The sequence below is a fragment of the Helianthus annuus genome, chromosome 5 (assembly GCF_002127325.2).
Source record: "Helianthus annuus cultivar XRQ/B chromosome 5, HanXRQr2.0-SUNRISE, whole genome shotgun sequence".
NCBI lineage: Eukaryota > Viridiplantae > Streptophyta > Magnoliopsida > Asterales > Asteraceae > Helianthus > Helianthus annuus.
The window spans coordinates 78,579,728-78,599,820 of record NC_035437.2 but is presented as its reverse complement, the minus strand read 5'-3'; the positions used below and the strand labels follow the sequence as shown (position 1 = coordinate 78,599,820).

General features: G+C 39.8%; 1 long non-coding RNA gene and 1 pseudogene across 1 annotated transcript; one reads left to right on the top strand and one right to left on the bottom strand.

The window, feature by feature from the left end:
- Positions 1–9,665: 9,665 nt before the first annotated feature.
- On the bottom strand, positions 9,666–12,484 carry LOC110943600 (annotated as a pseudogene).
- Positions 12,485–13,149: 665 nt separating this feature from the next.
- LOC110939155 lies at positions 13,150–16,020 on the top strand. The gene is made up of 2 exons (XR_002592015.1): positions 13,150–13,370; positions 15,882–16,020. It is a non-coding gene; the product is annotated as an uncharacterized LOC110939155 (long non-coding RNA).
- The last annotated feature ends 4,073 nt before the right edge of the window (positions 16,021–20,093 follow it).

The following is a 20,093-nucleotide window of genomic DNA, read 5'->3' as shown; positions in this document are numbered from 1 at the left end:
CACTTCCTCACCATCTCATCTCTCTCGGATCAAACCATAGCATCAAGGCTCGCGGATTCAAGCTCAAGATCATCTTTCGGAGCTTAGTTTATCGAATTCTTGGACCACTACTTCTAACCGGTTAGCATGAATATTTCTACAAGTTGTTTTGCCTTGCTTGTTACTAAATGATGCTTGTAGCCTCTTGTTATGTTATCCGATTGATGCATTTAGGACCTAAAGATCATAATCATGTAGGTGTTGTTTGCTATGATTATCCGGTTAGATATTGGAGTTTGATTAAATCGTTGCTAGTTGTAAGGATTTATGCATGACTTAAGGTTGAATGTTTATGAATTGTGTGTTATCCGGCTTGTTATATTTCGTTGGTTAAATAGTTTTGTTATTCGGTTGTGATAAGGGTTGGTTAGATGGTTTTGTGCATGGTTTTGGGTTATAAATGATGAATGTGGTTTGAATATTGTTTGATTATATGATGAACAGTTTAAAGATGGTTTGCATATTAAAAAATATGTGTGTTTGATCCATTTTAGACAAGGGTTAGACAAGAAAACATGTTTTAGTGGCATAGTACAATCTGATTTCATGAAATTGCAATTCTATTGGCCAGTACTGTTTGCAGGTTCTAGAAGGATTTCTGTGCACGTAATCACGGTTGCGAGTCGGAACCTTTGGTTGCGACTCGAGACCACAGCAGGATTTGTCGAGACCTCCCGGTTGCGAGTCGTAATCAACGCTTATCGAATCCGGTTGCGAGTCGTAACCACTGCTACTGAGTCGGAACTGCTGGTTGCGAGTCGTAACCTCTGGTTGCGACTCGTAATCAAAACGTGACGGACCGAGACCTCGGTTGCGAGTCGCAACCTCGGTTGCGAGTCACTCTTGTCTCGACTGGACTGTTTTAGGGTTATTGGGCTTTTGACTGTTGGGCTTTCTGTTGACTGGACTGCATGTTTGTTACTGCTGATTATATGTTTAGGGCCGACCCAATAACCCAACTGTTTGTGTATTCGCATGTTATACGTGTTTGCTATATGTACTGCCATACGTGTTCGCTATGTGTTTACTTGTACCCGACTTGACCCATACTTGGTAACCATGCTAGGACGTGGTGACCAACATACTTGACCGGGTAAAATATCTACCGAGCAACCCAAGGTGAGTTCACAACTTAAAAGCATGCGTCCCGGTGGTTTGGGACACGAGACTAGAACAACCCTATCCCCTTGTAAAGGGGATACCATTCACTTTCCTTCCCTAGTTATTGGGAACAAACTTACTTTTCCTTCCCTTGTCATTGGGAAACCTTTTAGTTAATTACTGTTTATACGGAATGCAACCAAACGGCACTAAACGCAACTCTATCACTCAAGTCCCTACTACATAATACCGATTAGTCGCCGGGGCCAGGCGAACGGGTTATTAGTTGATAGCGCTATTTAAGTCTTACCAGCCTCACACCGTGCCATGGTATGGGATCGGTCGTGAACTAATGTACTCAGGCATCCGTCAATGATGATAGAACATTGACATCGGGGCATCCTGCGGAAACGCAAACGGTTACCTAGTGTTCGTTATTGGAAAAACAGTTTAGTCGCTTACTTTTGGGGTAGCTCCCCATGGCATGTATAAACGGGTAAATTAACTGGCGAAACAAGTTTTTGGTAATTAAAACTGGACAACTAGTGAACTCACTCAGCATTATTGTTGACCCCGTACTGCATGCTTTGCAGGTGGCCAGTGACTGGAGCAGCTGCTTGGGATGTGTAGTGGGCGTCTGCCCGTGTGTTGGGCATTTATCATGCTTACCTTATAAACATTGTTTAAAACTATTTATTTATGCTTCCGCTACTTATTACTGTTTAAACTTGAAACCTTAAACTCTGAACTTGATATTTGCTAATCTTATGGTTAGTAAGTATTACTTTTTGTTATCAATCTAATTAGTCAGTATAATTGGTGGCTGGATCCTGGTCAGTCACGCCCTCGAAGCGGGTGTCATCCGCGGGTGGATTTTGGGGGTGTGACAGATTGGTATCAGAGCCATTGGTTATAGTGAACTTGGTTTTAAAAAAGGGGAAAAATCTTTTTGAGAAAAACCAGACTATAACCCGTGACTCGTGACGACACTACACTCCAAGTACAAGGCTCGACTTATCTGACCTCATAGCTCGGACCCATATTTACTCGCTTAATTGTCTTATGCTTTCTGCTTTACTATACGTACTAGTCTGCCTGATTAGATAGATGCGTCTCCTCTCTTCTATCTTATTCTCGCTATGTTACGACACCACACTCATGCTATGTTTTCTGGTTATGAAGACAATGAGTGGACGCGGACGAGGAAACGTCAACATGACTCAGGCTCAATTCACTAACCTGCTCAACACTGTGGCTGCAGCTTTCGCAGCTCACCCTATAGGTAAGCTCGTTGTATTAGGGTGTTTAGATCCTACCGCCACATCGTCTTTTCGCCTCTAAACCTATTTCGCTTCACTCCTCACAACAGATCAGCCTGCGCCTGTGCAACCACGTGTTTGTACCTTCAAGACCTTCATGGATTGCAAGCCTCTTCCGTTCAGTGGCACTGAGGGTGCCATAGGTCTCCTGCACTGGATCGAGAAGGTCGAAGCTGTCTTCGCTGTCTGCGAGTGTCCCCCTGCGAATTGGGTGAAGTTTGCTACTGGTACTCTTGAGGGAAGCGCACTTTCATGGTGGAAGGCGCAAATTCAAATGCTTGGTTTGGAGACTGCTAACGCTACTGCATGGGAAGATTTCAAGGATATGATCAAGGAAGAGTACTGTCACAGGGATGACATCCACAAACTCGAGGACGAGTACTATGAACTCAAGATGGTTGGGTCAGAGATTGAGACCTACACCAAGCTATCCAACGACTATGCTGCTCTATGTCCAAACATGTCCCGACCCATGTACCGAAGGATCGAATTGTACATCAAGGGTTTAGTCCCGGAAATCAGGAGCCATGTAACCTCGGCTAACCTCCCTACTATACAACCCGTGGTTCGTCTTGCCCACAAACTCACCAACCAGGCTGTGGAGGAGGGCAGGTTGCCCAAAAGGATCAGTGCTGCGGAAGGAAGTTCTAGTGATGGTAAACGAAAGTGGGATGGAAATCAGGGCAAGGATGCTAACCCTACTCAAGCCCCAGCCCAGCAAAGGAAAACTGACAACAACAAAGGCACTCAGCAACAGGGTGGCTACCGGGGAAGCTACCCTAAGTGCAACAAGTGTAACAGGCACCACAATGGGGCATGTAACAGGGGTCAGTGTCAGCGATGCCACAAGATGGGGCACGAAGCCAAGGATTGCAGAAGTCAGTTCCCAGCAAGGCAGAATCAGCAACAACCTCAACAGCAACAGCAGCAGGGAAACAACCGGGAATGTTTTAAATGTGGGGCAACAGGGCACATGCGAAAGGATTGCCCTGAACTGAATCAGAATCGCAACAACAATCAGGGAGCTGGGAACAATGAGCAGAACAACAATGCTGGGAATGCAAGGGGCAGAGCTTTCGTGATTGGAGCTGGAGAAGCAAGGAACGATCCCAACGTCATGGCGGGTAAGTTCCTACTTGATGATCGTTATGTTTCTGTGTTATTTGATTCCGGTGCCGATGCCAGTTATGTGTCCCTTCGCATTAGTAAGAAACTTAAGCACTCGCCCGCATTATTAAGTTCTAAGCACATCGTCGAGATAGCTAATGGTAAGAACATCGAGGCCACGCACGTGATCCACGACTGCACACTAGAATTGTCTGGCCACACGTTTAGTATCGATCTTTTCCCCGTCAAACTTGGAAGCTTCGACGTCGTCATTGGTATGGATTGGTTATCCAAACATCGCGCTGAAATCCTCTGTCAAGAGAAAGCAGTTCGTATACCTCGTCGTTCTGGCCAACCCCTCATCGTCAAAGGCTACAAAGGTGGAGAAGTCACAGGCATCATCTCGCTCCTGAAAGCCCAGAAGTGCTTACAGAAAGGGCACGCCGCTATCCTAGCACTTGTCACCGACACTCACGAAAAGGAAAAGAGGATTGAAGATTTTCTTGTAGTACGTGATTATCCCGAGGTATTCCCTGAGGAACTACCTGGACTCCCTCCCCACCGTCAGGTCGAATTCCAAATCGAGCTAGCTCCTGGAGCAGCACCCATAGCTCATGCACCGTACCGTTTAGCCCCTGCAGAACTGAAAGAACTCTCTACGCAACTACAAGAACTATTGGATAAAGGACTTATCCGTCCTAGTTCATCACCCTGGGGAGCCCCAGTACTCTTTGTTAAGAAAAAGGATGGCACATTCCGAATGTGCATCGACTATCGTGAGCTGAACACGGTTACCATCAAAAATCGTTACCCTCTCCCGCGCATCGACGACCTATTCGATCAGCTGCAAGGATCGAGCTACTATTCTAAGATTGACCTGCGATCAGGCTATCATCAGCTGAGAGTTCGTAATGAAGACATCTCTAAGACTGCGTTCAGGACTCGTTACGGTCATTACGAGTTTCTCGTTATGCCTTTTGGAATGACTAACGCGCCAGCAGTGTTCATGGATCTTATGAACCGCGTATGTAAGCCTTACCTCGATAAATTCGTGATTGTGTTTATCGACGACATCCTGATTTATTCGAAAAGCCAAGAAGAGCATGAACGACACCTACGCCTTATTCTGGAACTCTTACACAAGGAGCAATTATACGCCAAGTTCTCGAAGTGCGACTTCTGGCTTCGAGAAGTCCACTTCCTCGGCCATGTAGTTAATAAGAACGGAATTCATGTTGACCCAGCCAAGATCGAATCAATAAAGAACTGGCCTACGCCTAAGACCCCCACTGAAGTTCGCCAATTCTTGGGATTGGCAGGTTACTACCGCAGATTCATTCAAGGATTCTCGAAGATCGCACAACCCCTCACTACACTCACTCAGAAAGGCGTCGCCTACAAGTGGAATGCAGCACAGGAATCTGCTTTTCAGAGGCTTAAGGATAACCTCTGTAGCGCCCCTATTCTCTCGTTGCCAGAAGGCACTGACGATTTTGTGGTTTACTGTGATGCGTCCATCCATGGACTCGGTTGCGTGTTAATGCAACGCGAGAAAGTTATTGCCTACGCCTCACGACAACTCAAGACGCATGAAAGGAACTACACTACGCATGACTTGGAACTGGGAGCAGTGGTTTTTGCTCTTAAGATATGGAGACATTACCTGTACGGTACCAAGTGCACTATCTACACCGATCACAGGAGCCTCGAGCATATCTTTAGGCAAAAGGAATTGAACATGCGACAACGTCGATGGGTCGAACTCTTGAATGACTACGAATGCGCCATCAAGTATCATCCGGGCAAGGCCAATGTCGTGGCAGACGCCCTCAGCCGAAAGGACACTATACCGAAGCGCGTGCGAGCATTGCAACTTACCATCCAGTCTAACCTCCCTACCCAGATCCGAAATGCTCAAGTTGAAGCATTGAAACCGGAAAACATCAGGGCTGAGTCTCTGCGAGGGTCGAGACAGCAACTAGAACAGAAAGAAGATGGTGCTTACTATGTAACAGTGCGCATTTGGGTTCCACTCTTTGGAGATTTACGTGAACTCGTGATGGACGAAGCCCACAAGTCCCGCTACTCAGTACATCCTGGTTCGGACAAGATGTACCACGACTTGAAGACTACATATTGGTGGCCTGGTATGAAGGCCCACATAGCAGCATACGTCAGCAAATGTTTGACTTGCGCAAGAGTCAAGACAGAATACCAGAAGCCAGCAGGTCTACTCCAACAACCAGAAATCCCGAAATGGAAATGGGAGCAAATTTCCATGGATTTTGTTACAGGACTACCTAGGTCTCAACGCGGAAATGATACTATTTGGGTAATAGTGGATCGACTGACCAAGTCCGCGCACGTTCTGGCTATTAAGGAAACAGACAAGTTTTCTACCTTGGCGGAGATTTACTTAAAGGAAGTAGTTTCGAGGCACGGGGTGCCAACCTCAATTATTTCCGACCGAGACGCTCGTTTTACTTCGGAATTGTGGCAAGCTATGCACAAATCCTTCGGCTCACGTTTGGACATGAGCACCGCTTATCACCCGCAAACGGATGGACAGTCCGAACGCACCATCCAGACTCTAGAAGACATGCTTAGAGCGTGTGTGATCGATTTTGGCAAGAACTGGGAGAAGCATCTACCGCTAGTAGAGTTCTCCTACAACAACAGTTACCACACTAGTATTCAGGCAGCACCTTTTGAGGCATTGTACGGTCGTAAATGCCAGTCACCTCTCTGCTGGGCAGAAATCGGTGATAGTCAAATCACGGGCCCAGAGATGGTGGTAGATACAACGGAAAAGATTGCCCAGATCAGACAACGCATGGCGGCAGCTCGTGACCGTCAGAAGAGCTACGCTGACAAGCGTAGGAAACCCTTGGAATTCCAGGTCGGTGACCGGGTTCTACTTAAAGTCTCACCCTGGAAGGGTGTGGTCCGCTTTGGTAAACGGGGCAAGCTTAATCCGCGATATATCGGACCATTCGAAATTTCCGAGAAGATCGGTAAGGTTGCTTATAGATTGAACCTGCCTGAAGAACTGAGTGCGGTACACAACGTTTTCCACATATCCAACCTGAAGAAGTGTTTGTCGGATGAAACACTTGTGATTCCTTTTAAGGAATTGACTATTGACGAACAGCTACACTTTACTGAGGAACCGATTGAAATCACTGATCGAGAGATCAAAATCCTCAAACGTAGCCAGATACCCCTTGTACGAGTTCGTTGGAACTCGCGACGTGGCCCAGAGTATACCTGGGAGCGGGAAGACCAGATGAAGCACAAGTATCCCCAGTTGTTCCCTAACGAAAACCCCAGCACTGAAGCTACAGCCGAATTTCGGGACGAAATTCCAAACTAACGGGGGGATGATGTGACACCCCGTTGAAACGCTTTCACTTACACTAGCTTGACAGTGGCTGCCTTAACTTTCGGGACGAAAGTTCCTAAAACTTGGGGATAATGTGACACTTCGGATTTTCCCGGGAAACTTTCTTGATGTAACATCTCGTGTACGTATTTTATTAAATGAAAACGATGAATTATCTGTTATATCGTGTTATGTGTACGTATATATATATATATATATATATATATATATATATATATATATATGTAGGCGTGTATGTATACAAGTGAGATGAGCCGGAACCTTGAATACACTCGAGACCCAACTCGAGACCGCTTAGTCTCGAGTGAGCATTATCTGTTGGGCCGGTTGGGCCTTGTGACCGAGAAACCCACATCGCAACCACACCCTAGCCCACTCGAAATCCTATATAAACCAACCCACCCCTCCCTTTAACCATTTTTACAACACTCTCATACTCTCCTCTCATCTCTCTCACTAAAAACCCTAAGAATTCTAGCAACCAAGATCACTTCCTCACCATCTCATCTCTCTCGGATCAAACCATAGCATCAAGGCTCGCGGATTCAAGCTCAAGATCATCTTTCGGAGCTTAGTTTATCGAATTCTTGGACCACTACTTCTAACCGGTTAGCATGAATATTTCTACAAGTTGTTTTGCCTTGCTTGTTACTAAATGATGCTTGTAGCCTCTTGTTATGTTATCCGATTGATGCATTTAGGACCTAAAGATCATAATCATGTAGGTGTTGTTTGCTATGATTATCCGGTTAGATATTGGAGTTTGATTAAATCGTTGCTAGTTGTAAGGATTTATGCATGATTTAAGGTTGAATGTTTATGAATTGTGTGTTATCCGGCTTGTTATATTTCGTTGGTTAAATAGTTTTGTTATTCGGTTGTGATAAGGGTTGGTTAGATGGTTTTGTGCATGGTTTTGGGTTATAAATGATGAATGTGGTTTGAATATTGTTTGATTATATGATGAACAGTTTAAAGATGGTTTGCATATTAAAAAATATGTGTGTTTGATCCATTTTAGACAAGGGTTAGACAAGAAAACATGTTTTAGTGGCATAGTACAATCTGATTTCATGAAATTGCAATTCTATTGGCCAGTACTGTTTGCAGGTTCTAGAAGGATTTCTGTGCACGTAATCACGGTTGCGAGTCGGAACCTTTGGTTGCGACTCGAGACCACAGCAGGATTTGTCGAGACCTCCCGGTTGCGAGTCGTAATCAACGCTTATCGAATCCGGTTGCGAGTCGTAACCACTGCTACTGAGTCGGAACTGCTGGTTGCGAGTCGTAACCTCTGGTTGCGACTCGTAATCAAAACGTGACGGACCGAGACCTCGGTTGCGAGTCGCAACCTCGGTTGCGAGTCACTCTTGTCTCGACTGGACTGTTTTAGGGTTATTGGGCTTTTGACTGTTGGGCTTTCTGTTGACTGGACTGCATGTTTGTTACTGCTGATTATATGTTTAGGGCCGACCCAATAACCCAACTGTTTGTGTATTCGCATGTTATACGTGTTTGCTATATGTACTGCCATACGTGTTCGCTATGTGTTTACTTGTACCCGACTTGACCCATACTTGGTAACCATGCTAGGACGTGGTGACCAACATACTTGACCGGGTAAAATATCTACCGAGCAACCCAAGGTGAGTTCACAACTTAAAAGCATGCGTCCCGGTGGTTTGGGACACGAGACTAGAACAACCCTATCCCCTTGTAAAGGGGATACCATTCACTTTCCTTCCCTAGTTATTGGGAACAAACTTACTTTTCCTTCCCTTGTCATTGGGAAACCTTTTAGTTAATTACTGTTTATACGGAATGCAACCAAACGGCACTAAACGCAACTCTATCACTCAAGTCCCTACTACATAATACCGATTAGTCGCCGGGGCCAGGCGAACGGGTTATTAGTTGATAGCGCTATTTAGGTCTTACCAGCCTCACACCGTGCCATGGTATGGGATCGGTCGTGAACTAATGTACTCAGGCATCCGTCAATGATGATAGAACATTGACATCGGGGCATCCTGCGGAAACGCAAACGGTTACCTAGTGTTCGGTATTGGAAAAACAGTTTAGTCGCTTACTTTTGGGGTAGCTCCCCATGGCATGTATAAACGGGTAAATTAACTGGCGAAACAAGTTTTTGGTAATTAAAACTGGACAACTAGTGAACTCACTCAGCATTATTGTTGACCCCGTACTGCATGCTTTGCAGGTGGCCAGTGACTGGAGCAGCTGCTTGGGATGTGTAGTGGGCGTCTGCCCGTGTGTTGGGCATTTATCATGCTTACCTTATAAACATTGTTTAAAACTATTTATTTATGCTTCCGCTACTTATTACTGTTTAAACTTGAAACCTTAAACTCTGAACTTGATATTTGCTAATCTTATGGTTAGTAAGTATTACTTTTTGTTATCAATCTAATTAGTCAGTATAATTGGTGGCTGGATCCTGGTCAGTCACGCCCTCGAAGCGGGTGTCATCCGCGGGTGGATTTTGGGGGTGTGACATATTCAATGCGTACAATTTCTTTATGATCAGTATAAACGTTATTTATAAACGTTATTTTTTTCTAAAAATAAAAAAACATATCATTTCTCAACACCGCGAAATTCGCAGGAATTATCACTAGTAGTGTTATAATACACTTCTCACACTTCTCACACTACTAGATTAATGTACAGGATCCTCAAACTATATATATAAAAGCTTCAATGGGATGTATTGATGTAAAATCAATTTTGTGATTTATTCCACTAGTCACATATAAAACATATATTATTATGGACTGTTATGAAAAGGGTCTTTGCAAAAGTAGAGAGATAAATAGATGAAACTCCTGGAAGCAACGAATTTGTAAATAAGTAGAAAGTAAACAATACCTGAATGCAAAAGCAATATCAAGAGAAATATAGGAGATGCAGATTTGCACTGCAAACAAGAAAAAGATTATCAAAAATCATACCAGCTTCCCACAGTGCATTTTAGTATTAAAGATAGAGTAAAATGTCATTTTTGTCCCTGAGATTTGGTCAGTTTTGCGACTTTCGTCCAAAGGTTTATTTTTTTGCATCTGGATCCAAAAGGTTTGAAAGCTTGCCATTTTCATCCGGCTCGTTAACTCCGTCCATTTTTTCTCTGTTAAGTTAGGGGTATTTCCGTCTTTTTTGTTAACTTAAAGGTAATTCGGTCTAACGGATTCGGTCAGGGTATTTTAAATGCTTGTACATAAAGTGAAAAAGACTGAAAATGGCAAGATTTCAAACCTTTTGGATACAGATGCGGAAAAACAAACCTTTAGATGAAAGTCGCAAACTGACCAAACCTCAAGGACAAAAATGGCATTTTACTCTTAAAGATATTTCAGCATAAAATGAATAGAGAAAGATGACTTACCATGGTGGCAAATGTAACAGAAATAAAAACAAGGGATGCATTGCTCAAGTTGATATCCAGTGCTGTTGCAAAAGCCGTAGGTACAATTGTGAAAGGCAAAATCCCTCTGTAGCATTAGTTATTAGAAAAGTTAATTGAATTAGCAACAGGTAGGAACAAGGACTTATATTGACATCAAACGTTCTGCCATAATATAAAATAAACCTATTGTTTGAGAGCACCTTGTAAAACTAAAAAGTAACCATTTGATTTTCTCAAATAGTGTCAAGAAAGCCACACAACACTTAGTGAGGCATAAATTTAAAGCTATTATTACAACTGAAGCATAAATTGATTAAAAATCACTACTGAACTAAAACATAAAATCAAGATTTTTGTTAAACTAAAGGATGAATTAAATATATATTTCATTACATCATTTCACGAATAAAAGAAGCTATGAATAGAGGTATATAAGAAAGACTCGTGTCACTTACAAACCATACAAGCTATGATTACCTTATATTTCAAAACAAACACTTCATAACTACAGAACATAAATTCTACAAAACAGAAAAGAAGTGAAAATCTAATGACTTTTAATTGGTATATAATGGAAAAATTCAAGATTTCAGGCCACAATATGCACTATCATTATAAAAATAAAAAAAAAGAACATCTTTTTTGTTTATTTAAACGACGAAAAGAAAAATAAAAAAAAAATTCTTTTGTTCATTTAAACGACGAAGGGTAAACACATTTATATCCAATGGATCTAGAAGTGAAAAATAAAATCTTTATTTCCATAAATCTAATCATAGAAAACTTGCCTTCATTGCTCTACGTTCTTTAACGAAAGAAGGCTGAATCTTGTCCTTGAGGTAATCTATCTTTTGAGCAAAATAAAACTCGGGGGCTCGGGGTTCGATGCTATGATTTTACAAAATGGGACCCACTTTCTAGCGAATTCGGCTGTTTCTGAAAGCGACTCAAACGTAAGCATTGCAGAACCATCATCATATACATAACATGAGACTTTGTCAACAAGATATTCAACTGAAAGACAGTATTTGCAGTAATCAGAGGCGATTCTTTTAACGGGTCCACTGTACTCACAAAAACATCTATTGGTGCCAATTGTGATGGCTCGCCGTCCCTGTCATACCTGCAAAATGGGAAATTTAAAATGTCAAATGTTGAAAATTTTGGTCACAAATGAGTAGAAAACTGTTTATAAGCTGAAACTTAAATTGCGTTTACCTTAGTGCGAGCCTGTCAAGATAGGTCTCGCGTTCAACGGGGGACCATTTTGGAAATTGATCAAGAAGCCAAGATAAGGCAAACCACACCTCACAAATGACGGAAACAAGCCACAATGGATTAGCATCATTAACCGGATGAGTGACCTGGTTGTCTGGGATCCATATATGGAAGTGAGTGGACAGGTTTGCCACCAGGCCCTAATGGGCCCGATGTGCTTCTTATAGACAGATTGTCTAGTGTGGCACTTGGGATTTCACCAGATACCTGAAATTAACGTCGTGGGTGTAAGGTTAACTACTTAGGGGGTGTTTGTTGCAAATGAGCATGAGTTCTTGCATAATTGAACCCTAATATGATCCAAGAAGATGCAAAGACAATACAAAAGACAAAAAGAAAATGCCTTTTATCATGTAAAAGTCATAAATCATGACTTACTTCTTGGTCGTTAGTGAGACGAGGAATCGGTTGCTGAGATGAGGAAAATTCAGAGTCTTCTTGTTGCCATTGGTGTCTTGTTTTTCCATTTCCTTGAACATAATCAAACCCTGAGGTTAAGTTGTCTATGATCTGAACAAAGATTGCATCTGTTTCCCTTGCCAGAGCTAGGTTCTACTTCTGTGTTGCTTGAACACCACTGATTGTGTCGGTGACTGGAATCATACCTGGAAGGGGTGGTTGTTGCCGAACGACTACCACCACCATCTCTACAGTGGTAGTGTACTGAGCTTGATGAATATAGGAATACAAATCTGCATATTAAACCAAAAATATAGTAAATAGTCAAATACAAACATCAAGAAGAAAAACTCGAAAACAAATATCACCCGTTACACACATACCTGGATCGAAGCCTTTGCAATTCTGAAACATGTTGATGTTGTGATTTTTGTGAGTCGCTTCATCACAAAACAACCACAAAAAAAGAAAAAAATAACTCTTTAGATATAACACACAGAAGTGAGATTAGAAAAATAAGTGAAATTGTCAATTACCTCGCACTAAGGTAGTATTGCTGACGTCATCAAACATCCAACAAAAAAACTTACCTGGACATAGCAGTCATCAAAAAGTTTAAAATGCACTCGCCCGCCAATGAGAGCTTCAGTATAATGCTTTTTGGCTTGTATAAACTCTTTCGGGGGCTCACTCCTTGCAATTTTTAAATAAAAATAATTACAAAAACGCCCAACAACAAAAGAACTACAAACATAAATGCACTAATCATAAATACTGTCAACGTAGCCGGTCAATGCAACTGATAATTATTTCAGTTATATTTTGACGAGTTTATTTTTATAGAATGATAAAAATAATTTAAAACATCATAAAACGGGATTAAAACGCTAGATAAAATACCCGATATCCAATAAAATACCAATTTTTGATCTATATACATATATTATGCATATGTATACGTGTAATGTGTGTGTAGAATGGTAGGTGGCATGTAGTGTGTGTGTAGAATGTAGCACCTTGGAAACATAAGTGATGATTATCACTTTTTAAACACACCAAAATCTTACAATATCCAAGAAAAACCCTTTCAAAATCAAAAACTCTCTCTCTCTTAAACATAGCTCGGCCGAACACCCTCTTACAACATCCATTTAAAATTTCAATCTTGTTCTTGAAGATTCATGTTCATACAATCTTGTTTCAAGTCCATTTGAAGATTTAAGAGTGTTTCCAAGGAGTTTCAAGCTAGAATCAAGTTCCATATCATCATTTTTATCAAAACACACTAAGAATCTTGAAGGTATAAAACTCACTTTAAAATCTTGTTCTTGATTCCCGGTGATAGTGATGGTTATGGAAGTTTCTCTTGTTCTTGGATTAAACACAAACTGAAAAACTAAAATAAATGGGTTTTTGAATAAAATAAAAATGGATATGTATATGTATGTATACATGGCCGTACATATGCATATGTGTATGTTAGAGTATGAGTTTTGATTTTTGGTGTAGTCTTGTTTGATAGGATGTTGAAAAGTGAAGTGCATGTAATCTTTGGAAAGTTCTAAAAGGGTTTTTGTGATTTGAAATGAGTTCACGAATATGTGAAAAGTGAATTTTTGGAGCTATATACATATATATGTATATGGTCGTGTATGTATGTATAGGTATGCATGCATGTAAATTTTTGATGTTAAAAGTCTTATATGTGTAAGAATATATGTATATGTCTTGCAGTTATGATAAAATGATTAGTTGATGATCATATGAAGTATGGAATGTTTGAGTTTTTAGAACATGAGTTAAATGAAGGTCTAAATGCATTTAAGTTCATGTAAGTTGAATGTGACATGTTATGGGTGCATTAGATGTTTGTACTTAAGCATGCATGTTTATTTATGATCCTGAAATGATGATTTAGATATGATTTGATAAAAATAATTTTTAATCAGATTCTAAACACTAAAAATATTAATATTTGAAGTGTTATAGTAGCATGAAACTTTGTCATAAAGTTTACTAGCTTTGCATGTTGTACTAGGTGCTTAAAAAGTTGTAAAATATGTGAAATCGCATAATTTATGTGACTTACATGAAAACTGCACTAATCTTATTATAATCATCATTTTAATCAGTAAATAACATGTATTATGTTAAAATATCAAGTTGTTACGATTTGGGATGGTTATGGTAACGTTTGACGCAAAACTATGCGGTAAAACGGTTAAAAATCAGCTTTTCAAAGAATTTTTACGAAACTATTTTAGATCAGTAAGTAAACTGATATTTTTAGTATACAAATAAGTATTTTAACTTGTATTAAGTTTACTTGGTGTTTGGTTAGTCATATGTGACTTTCGACGCCCGAAAACGTTACCGAATCACTAAAATACGCGTTTTACAATGTACACTAACATGGGTTATTTATGGGTGAACCTTATGTGTTAAAATGTGTTATGTGATTTAGATATGTGTATATGATAATATGCTAAGTGTTGACATGATAACGGGAATTTAAACTATGCATGTACACTTGTGCGCTTAAAGCGGTAGAATCGGTAAAATCGCGTTGAATGTGCAACTTGTTTGTCAAGCATGAAAATTGATACATATGTTAACTTGATAAGTTATTTCATGTATACGTGCTTTAAAAATGATAAAATAATTAAGTTAACGAGATTTCGCGTGTTATGATATTTAGTATATGTGCACGTTTATGTATATATATTATGACGCGCAAATCGTAGATATATTACGTATAAACGGGAGTGTAAACGGATTTACATGATAATGGTCACCAATAAAATCATTCAAGTCGCAAAATCTTAAAAAATATATATATGTATATTAATGTGCCAACATAATAAAAAATAATGACTTTTTGAGAAAATCTCAAAGTTATGTGAAAATTCTAAGATACGGAGAAACTTAGGAATTTTGTGATATATTGATTGATAAATCGTTCCTACATATATTAGGACGTGTAGAAATCAATTTGTGGGATTGCGCTATTTATAATACGCACCCAAAGGTGAGTGTCACTAAACCCCCCTCTTTTTACTTTTTTGTATATGTTTTGGGGGAAGAACACACCTTAAAAGGGTTTAAAAACGTTTTTAAATAAAACATACCTTTGATATATAAAATGTATATTTTCATGGAAAATATACGGCTTTTGGTGAATAAATGTGTTTTCGGGGAGAAACAGAGATTATTACGGTGTTTCAGAGAAAACGACCGTGTAGATTTAAAATTGCTTAATCTAAAGTTGGGACGAATTTGCTTGATCTCAAGAGAATAAGTATCGGGTTATAGGCTTATATTTCGGTGGGGACTTCGGGGAATTCGTACAACATGATATATTAAATTTATCAGTATTAGTAGGCATTATAGATCCATGCGCAAGTAATGTCGTTTAATCATTTATCGGGTTGACAACCCCGTCGTGACCGGTCACCCCGTGTCAAGTCAAACGACGAATTGATATTCTGTTATAGTCTAGCTTTGATTATATCTTCATTGTTAATAGATAGTTCGTAATGTCTTGCTAACTTACGAGTCCGAACATTTGATGCTATCAATTTAATATGTAAACTTGGGAAGATGTTTATGGTCGGAGGGTCTTCGGAAATGCTTGCGACGGCTGACCCTTGAATTTTTATAAGGAAATAAATTAACTTTCTTAAAAATTATATGGATGTTTTGATAATAAACACATAATTAGAAAGTTTTTCCTTGAATCAAATTATTTAAATTTGGATATGTGAACTCACCCTCCTTTGTGTTGATACTTGATTTTTAACGTGTTCTTCAGGTACTTGAGTTCGGCTTCGAGAATTATGGTGTATCTTGTGTTTGTTGATGCATGTTTGGTTTGATAATGTATTGTACAAACTTTTAAAACAATTTGGGACCAATTTAATAAGATCCATAATGATCAAAACAAAACTTAACTATGGTGTGGTTGTGACGTACTTTAAGAATTTATGTTTTAAAAACTATGTTTTATTTAAGTTGAAATGTCCAACATTACAATGCAGCATTCACCAAGATATTTATGGGCACCAACTTCTGTCACCACTACGTTTTATATTTCGCTACGACGCTTTTGGGGTGTGACATTGTTCCCTGAAGAACTGCTGCCTTTTTGCCTTCCACAAGCTCATGGCTAATTTAAAAAAATTAGAATCAAAGTTGACTTTTGTTACGGCTAAACTCTTGCTCCTACTACGACTCCTGCTTTTGCTCGGGCTCTTGCTAGGACTGCGCTTTTTGGGGCTTTTACTGACACTATCGCACAACGGCCATCAAAGCGTATTCAACAACTCAATATGGTTTGAAATCGTTGTTAATGAGGACAGCAACCATCAAAGCGTATTCAACAACTCAATAGCAATGCGTCTTAAACACTCGTCCCAGTCACAAAATAATGAATGATCTTCGGTAGCGCCAACGAGAGCATTGTGTAGACCAGATGTATAATATGATTAACCTGCAAGAAAAAAATAAATAGAACAATTTAAAACTGATTATTTGATCCAAACAAAATAATCATATAGAACAATGTTAGTGTAATAACAAAAAAAGTGCAAAAAAAATAAAGACAGTGTAATCTTGCTTTGAAACGGAAGCACCTAGGGTTACGGGTTACCCGTTTTGTTAAGTTTAGAGAAAGAAACAATGATGAAATTTATGACATTATATTTAGCATACCAAATTCCTTTATCACCGCTAATACCAATCCCTTAATTGCCACTGATTAAAATTATTTTCCTGTCAAAAGCAAAATGTTGAATTCTATCACCAACTCACTTCAATAAATAAATAATAGATAATACGCTCACCTTTTGAACCCAGTTTTATTTTCAATCAATTTTACTCATACGAAAAAAAGGAATATATACATGTAGAATTTTACCTTAAAGTGATCAACATAGGTATCGCAAACCAGAGCCTTAACCTAGACTTGAACATCATTAGTGTCACACCCTCATTAGTGTCACACCCCAAAAACGTCACAGCGGAATATAAAACGTAGTGGTGACGGAAGTTGGTGCCCATTTATATCTTGTTGAACGATGCATTTAATTGTTGGATATATTGACTTATTTAAAACATAAGTTATTAAACATAACGTTTTATGATGACAATATACATAAGCTGTGGGTGTATATTATAAATAAAACAGTGATTATTGTTGTCTGGTTGATACACAAAAGCTAGGATGGAATAATGTTGAGTTTTCATGATAAACATGGTAATAGTTGAATTGATTGGATTATGAATATTGATGATGTAACTGTTGGATGATGATTTCTAAGAAGATGATTAGGGTTGTTGCATAGCATAGAAATTATTAATAATTGTTCTTGCAAAGATGAAACTGTTATGAATTTGATGACGAATCCTATAAACTCGGACGGTTACGGATTGACCGAACATTCTGGATCAGCCGTATAAGTGGGAATAGCACACTTCCCATGCCGCACAGTAAACCACAATTGTCACACACCCTCAGGTTGTCGTACACTACAATGGGCTGCATGATGATAGTGGGCCACAAGCCGAACGGTCGCACAGTTGAGGCTTGGTCGCACGCTCTAGAACATGTTGCACACTTTGGTTGGGCCACATCTGGATATTGGGCCAGATCACACACCCCAGCCAAGTGTCACTGATCGCACACTATGATAGGAGTCGCACACGTGACTTAAGTCGCACACTCGTATATTGGGCCCTTAAACTGAGTGGGCCGCACACTGTATCGAATGACGTGATAGGCTGTGAAACTGTTACTCGAACCATGAACTTGTGTTAGGAATGTGTATGTGACATGAATGCCAACAATGTGCTATGTGATGATTATTTCCATTACGTGCAAGTTATTGGATGTTATTGACCGTTATGTATTTTATAAGACATGGACTTGCAATGTAAACGTGTATGAGGCACGAATAACCGTTATGTGTATATGATGACAATGTATTGATAAGTTGCATGAATAACTGGTATGACTCGTGTGATGATATGTGTAATCCTTGTACGCTACTGGTGTGATATGTGTAGAGAATACGTGTTTTGTGTGAATATGAAACTGACTGTTATTGGTAACCCCATTAGGATTTGGTTGACCAACTTGGAACAAGTAATCTAGCATACCAAGCAATCTAAGGTGAGTTCACTGCTCTATTTTTCAAGCATGGGTATTGGGGAGGGACATCTGGTAAATATTCCGGGGAGGAATATTGGGTTATTGGGTTTGACTAGAATGTTAAACCAGAATGTTGGATAATACACTCACTTTCTATCACTTAAGTCCCATCTACTACCGAACTGGTTGCCGGGGAGGCAACATGGTTATTAGTTGATAGCGCTATTAGGTTTGGCACCCTCACACTGTACCGGGGAGGACGGGCGTGAACTAATGACCTTAACCACTCGACCAATGTCTGATAGAGCATTAGGGAAGGGCAAACAAACTGATGCCATCTTGCGGTATCGAGTTATTATCAACATTGCTTTGAACTGAACTAAACATTTGGCAACTAAACACGTAACATGATTTTCGATAAACAAAACTGTGAACTCGCCAACTTTATGCTGATACACTTTTCTGCATGCTTGTAGGTCCATAGGTACATTTATTTGGAACTTGCTATATGGGATGCTGGAGTGATCATGGTTCGAGATACATGGACTCACGAAACAAGTCTAATGGCTTTCATACACTTGGATTATGAAATACTTAACTGATGATTTATACTTCCGCTGAACACGTTGAGTTATAATTAATGATTTGTAACACTTTATTTTAATGAATGGAAGCTTTTATTTGAAATCTTGTTATGAGTTCAATGTGATTGGTGGCTAGATCCTGGTACGTCACATGCCTCACGGGGGTTTCCGCATGTGGTATTTTGGGGGTGTGACATTCAAAACATCTAAAAGTGCTCTTGTCTCTAGTTCTGTAGGATCAGTTTCGACCTAAAACGAGTCGTTCGGAAGAGCTCAACTCCGTTTCAGAGGCGGAAACAAAGAAACGGACGTGTACACAGCTAGAATCACACTTTAAACCTCTTGTATATTGATTTTACAGCGTTTACATTTACAAGGAACACCGGCAATACCTCGGTATCAGATCTGAACAACGTTACAAATGAAATGACAATGAACCTATTTATAGTATATCTGGTTCGCTCGAAACAACACAAACCAAATAAGCGGACCTCACCATTAGCCGTATAAGCGAACTCACATGTTCCGTAAAAGCGAACCACTCAAATGCCGTATAAGCGAATCTCTATGTTGACTTTCATAAGAAACTTCTTATTGGACCTTCAATGTATGACATCTCATTGGACCCTTTCATGGCAATCTCTCATTGGGCCATTCATAGGTGGACTCCCATTGGACCTTCAAAGCTTTTGTCTTCACATGAATGTTTATATTCTTTGCAATTTCAAACGGTTACATTCTATATGAGATGTTGATGATGTATATGATGATGTCATCATATGATGTCATCATCAAACATGATGACATCATGTTTGATCCAAAACCGCAACGAACCCGAGACTCGATATTAAGACGAAGATGACAAATGATTGCACCAACAGACTCCCCCTCAGATGTTGACGAGTCTTAAGTGTCGAGTCTTCAACGACTTCAGTCTTTATCACAGTGAAAGCATCCTCAAATCTTTCTCTTCTCTATTCATCATCATCAACAGACTCCTCACGCACAATCTCTACTCAGATGTCTTCAGACTCCCCCTTTCGATATGCTGGGATCGCAGTCTGGCATGTTGTAATCACAAAGTCTTCAGGTATCGGAACCTGATTCTCTATCACTTCTAAACCTGCACATCCTCTACCCAAAAATAAATCTTCCGATGATAACATGTAAAAATCTAATGAGTCACTTGCAGACATTTTACATTCAAATAATGATATTACAATGTTAATCTTTGAAGAACCACTTGAAGATTATACATCATTTTTATTTTCAAAACCAACACACTTTCCCA